We start from the raw sequence: 14,880 nt of genomic DNA on the forward strand, positions 1-14,880 counted from the left end.
GTTATGTATTTTTAAATTATTTTTATATTTTAGTATATTTTATTAATTTATTTTTTATATTAGTTAAAAATAGAATATAAAAGTAAATATGTTATATTTAAATTGACATGAAATATTTAATCTAACTAAAACTAGTAGTTCAATTGATATATAATTAAACATAATTAAATAAGCTTCAAATGAATATTGTTCTATTTGTTATTTAAAAAAAAGAAGAAAAAAAAAGAAAAGGGTTTTGGCGTTGCTAAAGTTGCATGCCATATATGGTGTAATATTATAGTCAAAAAAAGAATCCCGCCAAAATGCAGTTTTTTATGACGTCAGAATGGAGAGAGAAAACACCATTTTCCACGCCACTATGATGTTATGCAGTCTGATTGGAGTTGCTCTTATAGACGACCAACCCTGAGAAATATTTAAACAATATACCTTATGGAGCGATATTTAACCGACGAAGAATCGCAAATTCACGCTCAAGGGATCCCTAAGAGTAGGAAAATAATTACTCTTTTAGAGTCGTTTTCTCACTGGAAAAGAAGAAGCAATCGACGCGGCAATAAAGAGAAAGTGATTATTTAACACCGGAATTTTCCTCTCGCTGGAGAAGAAGAAGGTACGTTGAATCTCCATGTGGTTAAATTTTCGCAACTGAAGGCGAACAATATCTGTAGAGGAATAAGAAGAGAAGATACAGAGAGAAATCTTCAGGATCTGAGAGAGTCTCTAGTCACAGTAAGCGACATAAGCCGTCTCCAGATGCTCGTTCATCAATGTCTTGTGCTTCTCCATGGGATCTTGGTGCAGCTTCTCCTTCTCCCATAAGGCCTCTGGTTCCTCCAGCTGTGGAAGAACCAATCAACTTGAGAATATATGGCAAGGAGCTGAGAGAGGGAATATTACTCGGATCGTGTATGGATGGTGGTATGATGATGATATTGACGAGAGGTACGCAGATAGTGCGTCCTTTGATTCCAATGAAGCTGACGTTAGCAAAATGTTACTTGCTAAGTGTAAGAAACAGTCTCGGCTTAAAGCAGAGATTGCTCAATGGGAAGACTGTCAGCTTCTCAGTTCCGGAGCTGTTAGAGGCACACAATTGCAAGCTGGGTTCAGTAGAGAAGAAGAAGAAGAAGAAGAAGAAAGAGAGAGTGGTTCTTCTTGTACATGATCCAAAGCTACCTCCTTTTCTTGATAATGGAAGAGCCGTTTTCACAAAGCAAGTAGAGCCTGTGAAGGATCCCACTTCAGACATGGCTATAGTTTCAAGAAAAAGATCTGGTCTTGTCAGAGAAATCTGGGAAAAACAAGGCTTGCATAAATCACGACAGCGGTTTTGGGAGCTTGCAGGTTCTAACCTTGGTGTTGAGAAACTTGGTAAAAAAGGGGAAGTAGACTTTAGAGGCGAGGGTAAATTTGCAGAGCATATAAAAAAAAGGAGAAGCTGTGAGTGAGTTTGCCAAGTCGAAAACCATGGCTGAGCAAAGACAGTTTCTTCTAATATTTTCTGTTAGAGATGAGTTAATGCAGGTCGTAAGAGAGGACCAGGTGATAGTTGTGGTTAGAGAAACTGGTTCAGGAAAGACCGCTCAGCTGATTACACTATAAATGGCATGGTGGGATGCACACAACCAAGGGTGTAGCCGCAATGAGTGTTGCAAAGAGGGTTAGTGATGAGATGGGGACAGATCTTGGGGATGAAGTTGGGTATGCCATTGGTTTCGAAGATGTAACTTGTCCAAACACTGTTATCAGGTACATGACTGATGGAGTGCTACTGAGAGAGACGCTCAAAGATCCCGAGCTTGATAAATATCATGTGGTGGTGATGGATGAAGCGCATGAAAGATCACTCAACACAGATGTCCTCTTTCGGATACTGAGAAAAGTTGTGGCTCAACGTCGTGATTTCAAGCTCATAGTCACTTCTGTGACACTTAATGCCCAAAGTTTTCTGATTTTTTTGGGGGTGTTCCTATATTTTGTTAACTTGAAGAAAAGAAATGGAGAAGCAAAGGTGTTGAGTTGAGTTGGGGCTTGTGTAAAGATAGGGCAAGACCTTCAGGGATTGTCTATCAAGGCTTCAGGAGTGTCTTAAGGTTCAGGGATTGTCTATCAAGGCTTCAGGAGTGTCTTAAGGAGTCCAGAAGTGATCTGATGAGTGTTCTAAGTAAGGGCCAAGTCCAGGAGGGACTTAGAAGCATGTTGAGAAGAATGGTCGAATGTGCAATCATAGGGCGAGGTCATACGGATTTGGTATGGACGTTGTACGGATCCGTACGGACCAGGTCGACCCCAAAGTGCATAACTCGATCATTTAAGAAGATATGAAGTTGGTGCAAAAATAGGGCGCAGCCAGACATCCCGGGAAGCTTGTGCTAAGTCTGTGCAAGAATAGGGCAGCATAAGAGTGTGTTGGACGAAGGGATAAGGTTCTGATCCTAAGGCATCAAAGGAGTATCAAGTAGATCCCTTTGGAGTGTGATTGGCTACTTTAGTAAAGAGACAGGCTGGCTGTTGCTGTAAAGGAAGAGCAGCCTTGACTATGAACCTGGACAGATACATGGGCAGAATAGGAGGAGCCTAAGGAGAACCAAACACAGCACAACTTCACTTTGAATTAATCAAAGGCGCCAGCTTGCTTACTCCAATCAGAATCAGGCTGAAACAAGACCAGCTCATCTACACCATCCATTTAAACTTCAAGTATTATCAGCCATTAGATTTAGGTTTATGATTTGCTCTTGTAAAGGCATAGATAAACTCGGGAAAAGTGCCAATTTCGACCCCAACAATTTCGGTCGTGGCAAATACGACCCGAACAATTGATCAGTGCCAAATACGACCTCAACTCAATTATAATTCAAAAAAACTACCCGAACTTCTTAAAACGTGCTTAAATCTACGTTGACTTTAACAGAAGTTAGTCAACCGTTAAGAAGATAAAACGACGTCGTTTGATGTACGAGGAAAAGTGTCAATTTCGACCTCAACAATTTCAGCCGTGCCAAATAGGACCCGAACAAATGGTCAGTGCCAAAAACGACCTCAACTCAATTATAATTTAAGAAAAACTATCCAAACTTCTTAAAACGTGCATAAATCTACATTGACTCTAACAGAAAAGTTTATAAATAATTCAAAGTTTTAAGTATATTTATATAAGAAAACTTTATAAATAATTCAAAGTTTTAAGTATATTTAAGATCGCATAATAATAAATATTTTAATATTTATATTTTAGTAAGATAGAAGTTTATTAAAGATATGATAAATAAAAAACATGTTAATGTATTTATATAAATCAGAAAAAATTATCACCAAAATTTTAAATTGGATAAAATGAAGAAAAATAGTAGTTTATATAATTTCAAATTTGTAGTAATATTTCAAAAGTTACTTTTATCTAGTTGTTAGTGTGCCCCTTTAAAAGGGTATCACAACACGGTTTGAGTCTTGGAATGAACATATTTTTTTTCCTAAGATATATATATATATATTGATTTATGCACGTTTTAAGAAGTTCGGACAGTTTTTCTTAAATTATAATAAAGTTGAGGTCGGTTTTGGCACTGACCATTTGTTCGGGTCCTATTTGGGATGACTAAGAGTGTTGGGGTCGAAATTGGCACTTTTCCTCGTATTTCAAAACAACGTCGTTTTATCTTGTTAACGATTGACTAACTTTTGTTAGAGTCAATGTAGATTTAAGCACGTTTTAAGAAGTTTGGGTAGTTTTTTCGAATTATAATTGAATTGAGGTCGTATTAGGCACTGATCAATTGTTCAGGTCATATTTGGCACGACCTAAATTGTTGGGGTCGAAATTGGCACTTTTCCCATATAAACTCATAGTTGGCGATTTGTAAAAGCTAAGCGAGTAAGGGGGCTTCTCTTCTCCTTCATGGAAATGAAAAAAACAAGTTCTTGAATCTGAAACCCTAATCTCTAATCTCTTATTCTCTTAGTCTCTTAGTCTCTCAGTCTCTGTTTCTAAAGTCTCTTATTCTCTTATAAACACTCTCATCAATCCTTGGAGGCAAAGGTGTATGGAGAGGCCTAGTTAACCTGACTCCAAAGCTCCTTGTCCAAGAGATGTTTCACGTCCAGCTACAAGAGTATGGTGTCAAGAGTTTGGCGCCTAGATGTTCTGAAGAAAGGAGGGGTCTTTTGAGTTGTGGTACAAGATGGTGGCAATGAACTGAAGGAGGAGAGAGGTTGGGTGACGACCTGTAACTCTCAGATCCAACAAGCCATGACCTTAATGCCATTGGAGGTTCAAGGAACCAAACAGGTTCCTTGACTGTAAGCTATTACTATCCCTTCTTGATATTGAGTGTGTTATTGACTGGTTGTGATGTGATTGAAAACCTGAGGATTGTTTAAAGATTGCTAAATGAAAATGTTTTAGAATCTGTCCCAGGATGCTTAAAGAGCTTTGTTTGGTGATTGAGATTGTTTAATATGCTTATCTCCGGTTCATAGTGATGCTTGTTGTGATTAATTAAATCTGCTTGCATACATGGATTGAAACCGAATTTAAAGCTGTTGCATATAGTCTTGTGGCTGTCTTACATTGAAGCATTTGATTCATGTCTAAATTGCTGAGTCAAGAAGCTTTAAAATTGCCTAAGTAGCTTGTATTGAATCTGTTATGATCATGCTTGTGCTTAGAGAGTTTGCTTGCAAAGATTACAACTTGAAAATGACTTGTTTAATCTGTTGCAATGCTTGTGATATTGGGAATCAAACTTGATGATTCATCAAGGGTTTATCCCAATACTTTTGTGTCTTATCTTTGCTGGAGTTTGAGTGGTTTTTCAGGTTCAAAAGAAGTGTTCTTTGCTCACCATCCATCCGAGACAAGAGGAAGACTTGATCCATTGTGTGGAGCAATGGGAAGGTGCTTGTGCGTACAAGCCGGTTTAAGAAGCGCAGGCCACGACGTTGTTGAGCTCCTAGTTCAAGGCACACGAGAAGAAGAAGGTCACCACCTAAGTCATGAGGAAGGCCGGTCATCCGTGGGTACTTGAAGCTGAAGGCGAGAGGGTGGATCAGTGATTTAATCGCAGCTGTTAGGGTGGTGTGCTCCTGGTCTTGAAGTTCATTGAAGCTCATTTCAAGCTTGAACCTATACTCAATTCAAGCTTATGATGGGGATTCAAATGAGCAACCTGAAGAGCCAAAGTTCAAGACCTGTTTCCTCCTTACCATTACAAGAGAATGAAGATGAAGCCCATTGCCAACAATCCATGGAGAAGTCCACAGCCTGCTCCAAAGAGAGTAGAGAGGATGTTGTGACAATGGAGAGGTGACTTGCGGTTCTGTCCATGGTGGTTTAGTCACCATAGCCTACACATCATATGAATGTAGAGAGGACTGTAGACATGCAAGGAAGAGCATCACCAGGAGGGTGATGCAATTAAGACCATGAAAGTGCTCACACCTTTCACAAGCTTAGCTCCTCATCTATTCTCAAAGCTAAGCTTGAGGGGGAGTGTTAATGAGCAAGTTTCATGGTCTAGTATCAAGTCATTGCAAGGACTTCAACAAAGGATCATCAACCGGGTCTAGGCAGTGGTGAAGCCTAAGACAAGAGAGTATTCAGAGTGCTCTTGGCTGTGTGAAGAAGAAGGTTACTCTAGCAATGCAGCCTCAGGTATTGAGGTGGTTGTAGAGAGCTTATGAATCGACCAGCATTCTAAGAAGATGGCAAAGTCAGAAGTGAGTGTGTAATGGTTTGTGTTGCGGTTCAAGAAGCAATCCTTCCAAGCTTGACTTGTTCCACATGGTCACGCTTGAGGGGAAGTGTTGAGATGCTTCTATGATCCGAGAGTGGATCGAGAGTACTTGGTGGTTATTCAAGAAGAGAAGACAACCTGGTGAAGAAGTGTAGCAAAGAATGAAGAAGCAATCCCCAAGGCGGCTTCTAGAGTTTAGGTGATTGGAGAGAAGCTGAGGCATATTCACATAGGCTGCTTAATCGCGTTACAAAGAGGGAAGAAACAAGGAAAAGATCCGGCGAAAGCTGGTTCACCGGAGAATACGAGTCGACGAGAAATAGAGAAATGAAACCCTAGTTTCTAGCTGAAAGTAAGTGTGTAGTTATTTGCGGATCCCTTAATCGTTGCATCCTTTCCTCCTTTTATAGACGCTTGCTTGTTAACCTAATTCGTCTTGACCTAATGGGCCTCCTCGATGATTGGGCCGAGATGTCGGGCCGCTAATTCGAGTCGTCGAGCCGACGACTTCCGGTCGCTCGCTTTGTCGGTTAAAAGCCGTCTAAAGTCGAGCCGGTCGCTGGGTCGCGAGTCGACGAGCCGAGTTTTTTTACTGTGATCATGTGTTAGGACAATTATCTTGGGGGGCTTTTAGGAGGGTCAGGCCCATACGTAACAGTAAGTCCCCCCAGTTCGCTGGTGAGTAGCGTAGCCGACTCAGCGAATTTTGAAGTAGGCTCTGCAAGACAATTGTTCTGGACTCGCGATCTCGCTCGGCTCCTCGACTGCGTGAGCAGCTTGCTTGCTCGTAATTCGTGATCTCATCGGTTTGGTCTGAACCGACGGTTTTCTTTGGTTTTGGTCACGACCGCCGATCTCGGTCTAAACCGGTCTTGATTTACCTCGAGAAGTCAAACCGTCGCGAGACGGGGTGAACTCCACGCGCCTAGATGGGCCCATCTAGGCCCATCTAGGTCTAATGATGAAGCCTCGGGGCGTGAGGCGCTTCCCCTCTTATAAATACCCTTCTCGCCTCTCATTTTCTTAATTCTTCATCCGACTCAGGTATTTTCTCTCTCTTTCTCTCTGCTTCTCTCTATAGCTTCTTAGTCTTAGATTTTGAGAATGTCGTCGGGCGGTAGGCTTTCTAGATAACAGAAAGGGAAGGCGGTGGCAAGAGCAACTGAATCGAGTCCTGTGCGAGTCGTCGAGTCGAACTCCCCTCCTGATTGCGAGACAATTCACCCCGAAGCCAAGATGGACACAACGAATATGGATACGGCTCAGCGGGTCCTGGTTGCCGAGTCAGCGCGTCTGATTCGCGAGAAACGGGCGGTCGTTGGGTCGGTCGCGCAAGATTGTGCGAGAGATGGTCGAGGTGGAGCGAGTGACGGAGAGATTCCTCCTCCTGATTTTGTTCCGTGATGCTACCATCGTGAAGGGATTTTCGAAGATCTCCCGGCGTTGGCGCCAGAGCTGTTACGTCCTCTGATCGTGGAGGGGCAATCGTGGGAGAACGTTGAGAGGACTCGTTCGACTCCTAGCAGCGTGAAGATTTTGCTGAGAGCGTGTGGGGGAGCCGGAGTAATTTTTCTGATTCCGACGAAAGCCCAGAGACCGTGGTCCCCTCCGGTGGGATTTCTATGCGTATACGAGTCTTACTTTCAGAACGAGACTAAGCTCTGGTTTCCGATTCCTCTACTCGTCACCACCTATGCGAGACGTCGCGACGCAGCGATACGCCAGTTCTTAAACGGTTCACTCCGTGTCTCAGTAGCCTTGATGGTGACGGCAGCAGAGATCAATGTGTCGATGAGTGTGCGGACGTTCGAAGAGCTGACGTACCTTAAGTCGATGGGGGATGGATTGTACTCGATCCAGATGAGGCCTAACTATAATGTGATCGTCGATCATCCCAACAGGACGAATAACTGGCAGCGCTTCTACTTTTACGTCAAGTCTGACAGTTTCGCCTTCGAAGAGCCGCCCGGCGATTCCTTCCGATTTTTATGGAATCGTGAACTTGGTAGAGTGTTGTTGATAGTTTATCGATAGCCCTTTTCTTTCCTTCTGATGGTTTTGCGTTTGACTGCAGTTGACCACCCGGATACAGCCACATATCCCGAAAACTTCATAGCTAGTGCTCGTGCTGTCGCGTCGCTTGCTCAAGTGAGTTGGAAGGATATCACCTTCGAGAGGATTCGACGAGCCGTTGACAGGATCTCAAAGAGTAAGTCCTTTAACGTGCTTTGTTATATATTTTTGTTTTCTTGCATCTGTTTGCTCGAGACACATATCCGGATTTGACTCGTCGGTCTTTCGCAGGGGACTGGAGATCTGACTTACTACTGTTGATTACCGGCAACAAACGGTGGTTCTCTATATTCACTCGCGCTGAGCAGAAGGTGATCAACGCAGCTAGGGAGATGAAAGAACTTCGAGACTTAAGCGCGATAATCAAGAAAAAGTTGAGAGGAGCGAAGAAGACGCCTTCTGCGACTCCTGATGAAACGACTCCTCCTGGCCTCTGTCTCTTGTAGTTCCGCCAGCACCGACTGTAGGCCAGGTTAATATCGAATCCTTGAGGGAAGACCTTGTGCGTGAGTCTCCCGATCGAGAGACTGCTGAACCGTCGGTGACTTACAGTAATAGGAAGAAGAGGTCTGCTCCCAGTTCGTCTGCTTCGATCGAGGCTCATACGGGGGCTGAATCTGGTGAACCTCCAAAGAAGAAGAAGAAGAAGAAGAAAGAGAAGAAAAAGAGGAAAAAACCTGTCGAGGAGCTATCGGAACCTAGCGGAGATGTGGGGGGGGGGGGTCGAGAGCTCGTTGCTCACGATAGCTCTAATCGTGATGTCGCGGCTCAGACTAGCATCGACTTGGATGACTCCCCGAACGTTCCGTTAGAAAGAAGGAAAAAACTTCCCATGGGCAAGATGCGCCCGCTTCCGTAGAGAAAACTCCTCTAGTGACGCCTTCGACGACCAGGAGTAGTGGTTCGGCCTCAAAGGGAGGTCGAATCAAATTCCCGGACCATGTGGAATTCAAGTACGATGGCGATACACCGCTTGCTTATGCCCCGAAGGAGTGTGCTGAACTAGTTCGCCAAATTCGAGGTGGCGCAAAAGATATGCCGCCGGTTAAAGACCTCGTCTTCAAAGATGCCTACGTCGATGCAGCGAGGACTAAGGTAAGGATTACTTTCCCTGTCTCGCCTTCTCTAATCTTCTAGTTTTGACCTTTTCCTCTGTTTGTGCAGAGTGACGGAAGCATGAATTACGTCGTCGAGATGTACGACACGGCTCTTAAGGAGACTATCTCCAAGCTGAAGCAAGCTGAAAAGCTCGTGCGAGTGAAGGATACGGCTCTCAACCGCAAAATGAATGAATTTAAGGCGACGATCGATATGACCGCAGCGGAGCAAAGTCGGTTACTCGAAGAAAAGAAAGCTCAGAAGGAGAAGTTTGGAGAACTGAAGGGCAAGTTCAAGACTGCCGGTGAGAAGATCAAAGGACTCGAGCGAGAGAAGGCTGATCTGGAGGAAGAGAAAGCTGCTTGGGGGAAGGAGAAGGTCGCTACAGCTTTAAGGAATCTGAAGGAAGTCAACCGGCTGAGGGACTCTTGAAGTTACGAGGTTACGCATGAGCGAGTCCGCGTTCAAACAGCCATGATCGTAAAGTGCAATCAGCGTTTTACCAAGATACGAGACCTCGAGACGCATCGCAGCGACTTCGAAACGACAAGATCCTTGCAGAGCCAGACTTTTGGGACGAAGAAGTGTCTTGAAGCGCTTAAGGATAGTGGGATCGACATCCCGCAGGAGACGATTGACAGGTTTGCTGAGCAGGGGAAGGAGTACGAAGAAGAGGCTAATCGCTTAACTGTTGGCGGGATTCCCGAAGAGCTTCTCTGCTTATCTCCACTTCATCTTCCGTCTCCTTTCTTGAACGATCTTGCATGCTGTCGATCGTTTGCGTTTTTCGCCTGAGCTTGCTCCTCAGGTCGCATGCTTCCTCTGGTCCGCTGTTCTCGCTTGGTCGCTTTCTGGAGTGTTCGTGCGAGTCACAGACTTTGTTGTCTTCCTCTTCGTCTGAAGAAGAACTTGGTCGTGCGAGGATGACCTGGACGTGTCGACGATTGCGAGGCTGCTCTTCCTCGGCTTGTGTCTCGTCCTCGTCTTGCTCTTCGGGCCTGTCGCCCTCTGCCTGTTTTGGTCGTGCACCGGCCTTATCTTGACTCTTTTGAGCTTTCTTTTCTTTGTTCTTGCTCCAGCTCTTGGTGTTGTTCGGCCTTGGCTTGGGTGACTCAATGATCGCAATTCCGTTTTCGTAGGACTTGAAGAGGGCGTCGACCAAGTGCCTGCAGTTTCGCGTATCGTGCGCCTTGGACTTATGGTAACTGCACCATTGGTTTAACTCGGCTGAGCCTGGAGTTGAAGTTGAAGTTGAAGGCGCCGAAGGAGTCTGCGGCTTCTCGTCGTTTTCCCAAACGTTCCAACCTTTCTCGCGTACGACGACAATTGATCCCGAGAGATCGTTTTCCTTGACGACGTAGACGAAATTCGTCTTCTGGTTGGGCTTGTTGCTCGGGGCGTGCTGTCGAGGTTCTTGGCGTACCTCAGGAGCTTTTGTGGGAGGAACTGTCTGTTTTGTTGTCGCGTTCATTTTCTTGAGTATCGCTGATGTGTCTTCCTCCATCCTGATGAAGTTGTTCGATCTGGCGATAGCGTCCAGAAGCGACCTGTGGAGTTTCGATAGAGATCTTCGCGGAAAAGAGATTTGAAGTAGAGGGTGTTCATCAGTGCATCAACGGCGATGCTGTCGGGAATATGCACCTTCGAAGCGACAGCTTTAAACTTCTCCATATAGTCGCGGAGGCTCTGGTTTGTGCGTTGAGATAGACTCCACAGGTCGGATAGGGTCGCTCCTTGTCTCGTGAACATGATGTACTGTTTGAGGAAAGCAGCCGACAGGTCGTGGAAATCGTTGATGGAATCTCGTTCCAATCCAGTGAACCACCCGAGGGCTGGTCCTTGAAGGCTCTCGACGAAGAGCCGACAATAGCCAGCGTCTCTTTCCTCGTCGGAAAAGTTAGTTCGACCCATCGCTATATTGAAAGCGGCGATATGGTCTGTTGGGTCGGCCTTTCTGGCGAAGGTCGGAAGGCGGATTTTCTCTGCTAGTCGGTACCGTACGTCGGTGATTCGCCGTGAGAACGGGGTTTTTAGGAATTCGGCGAGGACGCGTTCGACTAACGGCGCCGAGGTGGGTCCTTCGAGCATCATGTCTTTCATGTCCAGGAACGACTGCTTAAGCTCGGCGAGTTCCTAGACAGTTACGAGATCTATATCGCCGGGTGTTTGGGCCTGGACGGCGTTTGTATTTGTTGTGGTCTCTACGCCGGTTGTTCGATAGGTGTCGAACAGCTGTTTCCGAACCGTCGTGGCTGGATCTGCTGAGTTCCCGGCCAAGGGAGCTAAGATTGCGGCGATAGCGGCTAGTTGCTCGTTCGTCACCTTCTGAATGGCGTCTTGCTGAGCCATCCTTTCTAGTATAGTGTCTTCGAAAGCTGCTTCTGTCAGTGGTGACTCGTCGCCGGACGGCGAGTCTGAGCGAGCCATGATCTTTGTTGACGCTACTCTGTCTGCTCCACGGTGGGCGCCAACTGTTTGAACCGAGACTTATCAATAAACCAGTAAATGAAATGAGACGAGGACTCGTCGGTGGGTCAAAACAGAAGCGTTTTATTAGATCAAGAGGCTGCTTAGTCGCGTTACAAAGAGGGAAGAAACAAGGAAACGATCCGGCGAAACCTGGTTCGCCGGAGAATACGAGTCGAGGAGAAATAGATAAATGAAACCCTAGGTGGGTCAAAACAGAAGCGTTTTATTAGATCAAGAGGCTGCTTAGTCGCGTTACAAAGAGGGAAGAAACAAGGAAACGATCCGGCGAAACCTGGTTCGCCGGAGAATACGAGTCGAGGAGAAATAGATAAATGAAACCCTAGTTTCTAGCCGAAAGTAAGTGTGTAGTGATTTGCGGATCCCTCAATAGTTGCCTCCCTTCCTCTTTTTATAGACGCTTGCTTGTTAACCTAATTCGTCTTGACCTAATGGGCCTCCTTGATGATTGGGCCGAGATGTCGGGCCGCTAATTCGAGTCGTCGGTTCGACGACTTCCGGTCGCTCGCTTTGTCGGCTAAAAGCAGTCTAAAGTCGAGCAGGTCGCTGGCTCGCGAGTCGACGAGCCGAGTTTCTTTGTTGTGATCATGTGTTAGGACAATTATCTTGTGGGCCTTTTGGAAGGGTCAGGCCCATACCCAACAATTATATCAAATGTTCTCGATTTTGTTAACTTTGTGATCGTGTCTATATGTTCTTTGCTCTGTTTTTTAGTTTATGGTTGTGAATTTATGTTCTTTGCTCTACTTTTATGTTGAAATTTATAGTTTGACTTGTTTATAGATATTATATATATATTTATAGACATATATATGTCGTACTCGTATCTTTACATTTTTAGTTTTGCTGTTTCCCGTCCCCGATTCCGTCCCCGTTTCTGTCCCCGTATCCGTCTCGGTGCAACATAGGATATACAAATACAGACGATGGAACTATGTTACAAACATAAATACTCAAAGCAAAAGGAAGCCAAACTAGGGAAACCAAGGCTGTTACCTGCCAGTTTTAACATATAGAGTCCAGGTACAGTCTTTGTATCCCTGAGAAAGAACCTTCTGCAACTGAATTCTAACCACAACAAACAAACATAACAAAAAAGATTCAATCCCAATCCCAAATAAGGATAATATGTAAAGCATACCAAGAAGCACAAATAATAAAAACATACGTAGCATTCTTTAAGGTCTCCTAAGGCCTTCAAGCAAAGTGAACAAAAAATTCTCTTGAAACATTGGGTTCTTTCCACCATCTGAAACCAATCAAAACAAACTCATAGATGAGTCATATGAAATAGAAAGATATTAAATTGGTTTGTATCTGAACAAGATCATAATAACCTGTGGAGGTTCGGTACGGTGGTGTTGCTATACTCGAGGACAACATATGGATTTTGCCTTGAGAACCAGTCTATGTCTTTCAATTTTTGACACCCAACCACTGAAATCAAAATAGCACAAAAGTAACTTTTCTGAAAATTGAATCAGGAGAAGAGAATTGAAATGGAGAAAAGGCACTAACCAGTGACCTCAAGGATCTGGCCTTCGATACCCGACATCTTCGACATGAATTGGATTGATTGGTAAATCGAGTCAGCACGGAACTTACCGAATTTGGCTTCAATGACCGCAGAGGAGTTCAGATTTGGTCGACTTCATGGCTACATCCATGGCTGAGATGGAACAAGAGGTAACAAAAGCTTGGTGATGAAGAGAGGACTCGGGAGAACAGATCTGGACAGCGACAACTTTTGGACCAGCCACGTCAATAGACAATAGATCATTCATCTCTGAGTAAAATCAAGAGAAACGACAGAGTCATCAGATTTCAAATTGATTAGGGTTTTTAATCTTCACTCTCCTCTAAGATGAAAGTTGGGAATTTAGGGTTTTTATGCTGGATTAACTGTTTGTGATTTGGTAAAACAAGAAGTTTAAGATGAGATATTTTTTTCTGTTCAGTTTGGTCAGGATTGAAGAGTGACTTGGTTTCTCTTTAGTCAGAGGGCATGGAGGTCTTTCACACACAAGAAAATGTCTCACAAGTGCATTGTGTCCTTTAGTGAAATTGAAAAGTGATAAAATGTCTTAAGGTATAAATTTTTTTTATTAAAATAGAGAGATATGAGATGAAACAAAATGGGTTTGGGGGGATTGGTAAAATTGTAAAAATGGGAAAATCCTAAAAATGGTTTTTATATTTGACAACTAATTGACATAATTCTTCAATGTGTTTAGAAAATGGAAAGAGAAATTGGGCAGAAATTTAATAAAAACAAATTTTGAAGTCAAAGTTTTACTTTCGAAATCAAAGTTTTATTTTTCTATAACAAATTTAATTAAAAAGAATTTTGAATTTAATACTTATATCCAGTTTCATATAATCAGTTATTATCTATCCATATAATAAAACACTTAATTTCATGATTTCATTTCTTTTCATTTTTGTTTTACATTTTTGCTAATCTAGTTATACAAATTTTACGGTTTTATGGTAAATCTACTACTACGTTATATCAGTTGTATCAATGTAATTTTACCAAGTTATACACAGTTATACCATTAGTGCTGGGTACGAATTCGATCAATTGGGAAATCGTAGTGCTTTGCTGGGCACGAATTCGATCAACTGGGAAATCATAGTGCTTATTGTAGGGTTGGATACACATGTAGTGTTACTTATATTCAGTTTCCTATAATCAGTTCTCATCTAACCATTCAATATAATACTTAATTTAATGAACTATATATAAGTTTTGTAATATCATAACTTCATTTCATTTTGCTTGTACATTTTTACTAATTTAGTTATACAATTTTTACGGTTAAACTAATGCTAAGTTATACCAGTTTGTACTACTATAGTTGTACCAAGTTATACACAGTCATGCCATTAGTGCCGGGTACAAATTGATTGGGAAATAGTAGTGGTTAACGTAGTGTTGGGTACACATGTAGTGTTACTTACATTCAGTTTCATATAATCATTTTTCATCTAACCATCTAATAAAATACTTAATTTCATGAAATATATAAGTTTTGTAATATCATAATGCTATTTCATTTCATTTTGTTTTTACAGTTTTACTAATCTAATTATATAAGTTTTACATTTTTACGGTTCAACTAATTCTAAGTTATACCAGTTGTACCAAGTTATACAAAGTTATACCATTAGTGTAAGGTACGAACTGAATCAATTGGGAAAACATGTATGCTTAATGTAGTGTTGGATACACATGTAGTGCTTAATATAGTTCTGGGTATGAATGTCAACTTATAATTCGTTAAAATTCCCTTAATGTAGTGTTGGTACGAATTGAATCAACTGGAAAAAAAGTCCAAAACAATGGTTCTCGGGGGAGAGAGAGAAAGAACATGCCAAATAGAAGGTGGGAGGAGAGAGAAGGGAGAAGTGAAGAAGAGAGAGAAAACACCTGATTGGTTAGATGGAGTAAGAATTGACTTTAACCACTTTTGATAAGAGT

General features: G+C 42.9%; 1 long non-coding RNA gene across 1 annotated transcript; it reads right to left on the minus strand.

Annotated features, from left to right (window-relative positions):
• Window positions 1-149: 149 nt before the first annotated feature.
• Window positions 150-13,363, minus strand: LOC106312005. The gene is made up of 5 exons (XR_001264131.1): window positions 12,915-13,363; window positions 12,734-12,833; window positions 12,565-12,645; window positions 12,230-12,464; window positions 150-405 (listed from the first exon to the last, which is right to left on the minus strand). It is a non-coding gene; the product is annotated as an uncharacterized LOC106312005 (long non-coding RNA).
• Between the last annotated feature and the right edge of the window lie 1,517 nt (window positions 13,364-14,880).

The sequence above is a fragment of the Brassica oleracea genome, chromosome C1 (assembly GCF_000695525.1).
Source record: "Brassica oleracea var. oleracea cultivar TO1000 chromosome C1, BOL, whole genome shotgun sequence".
Classification (NCBI taxonomy): domain Eukaryota; kingdom Viridiplantae; phylum Streptophyta; class Magnoliopsida; order Brassicales; family Brassicaceae; genus Brassica; species Brassica oleracea.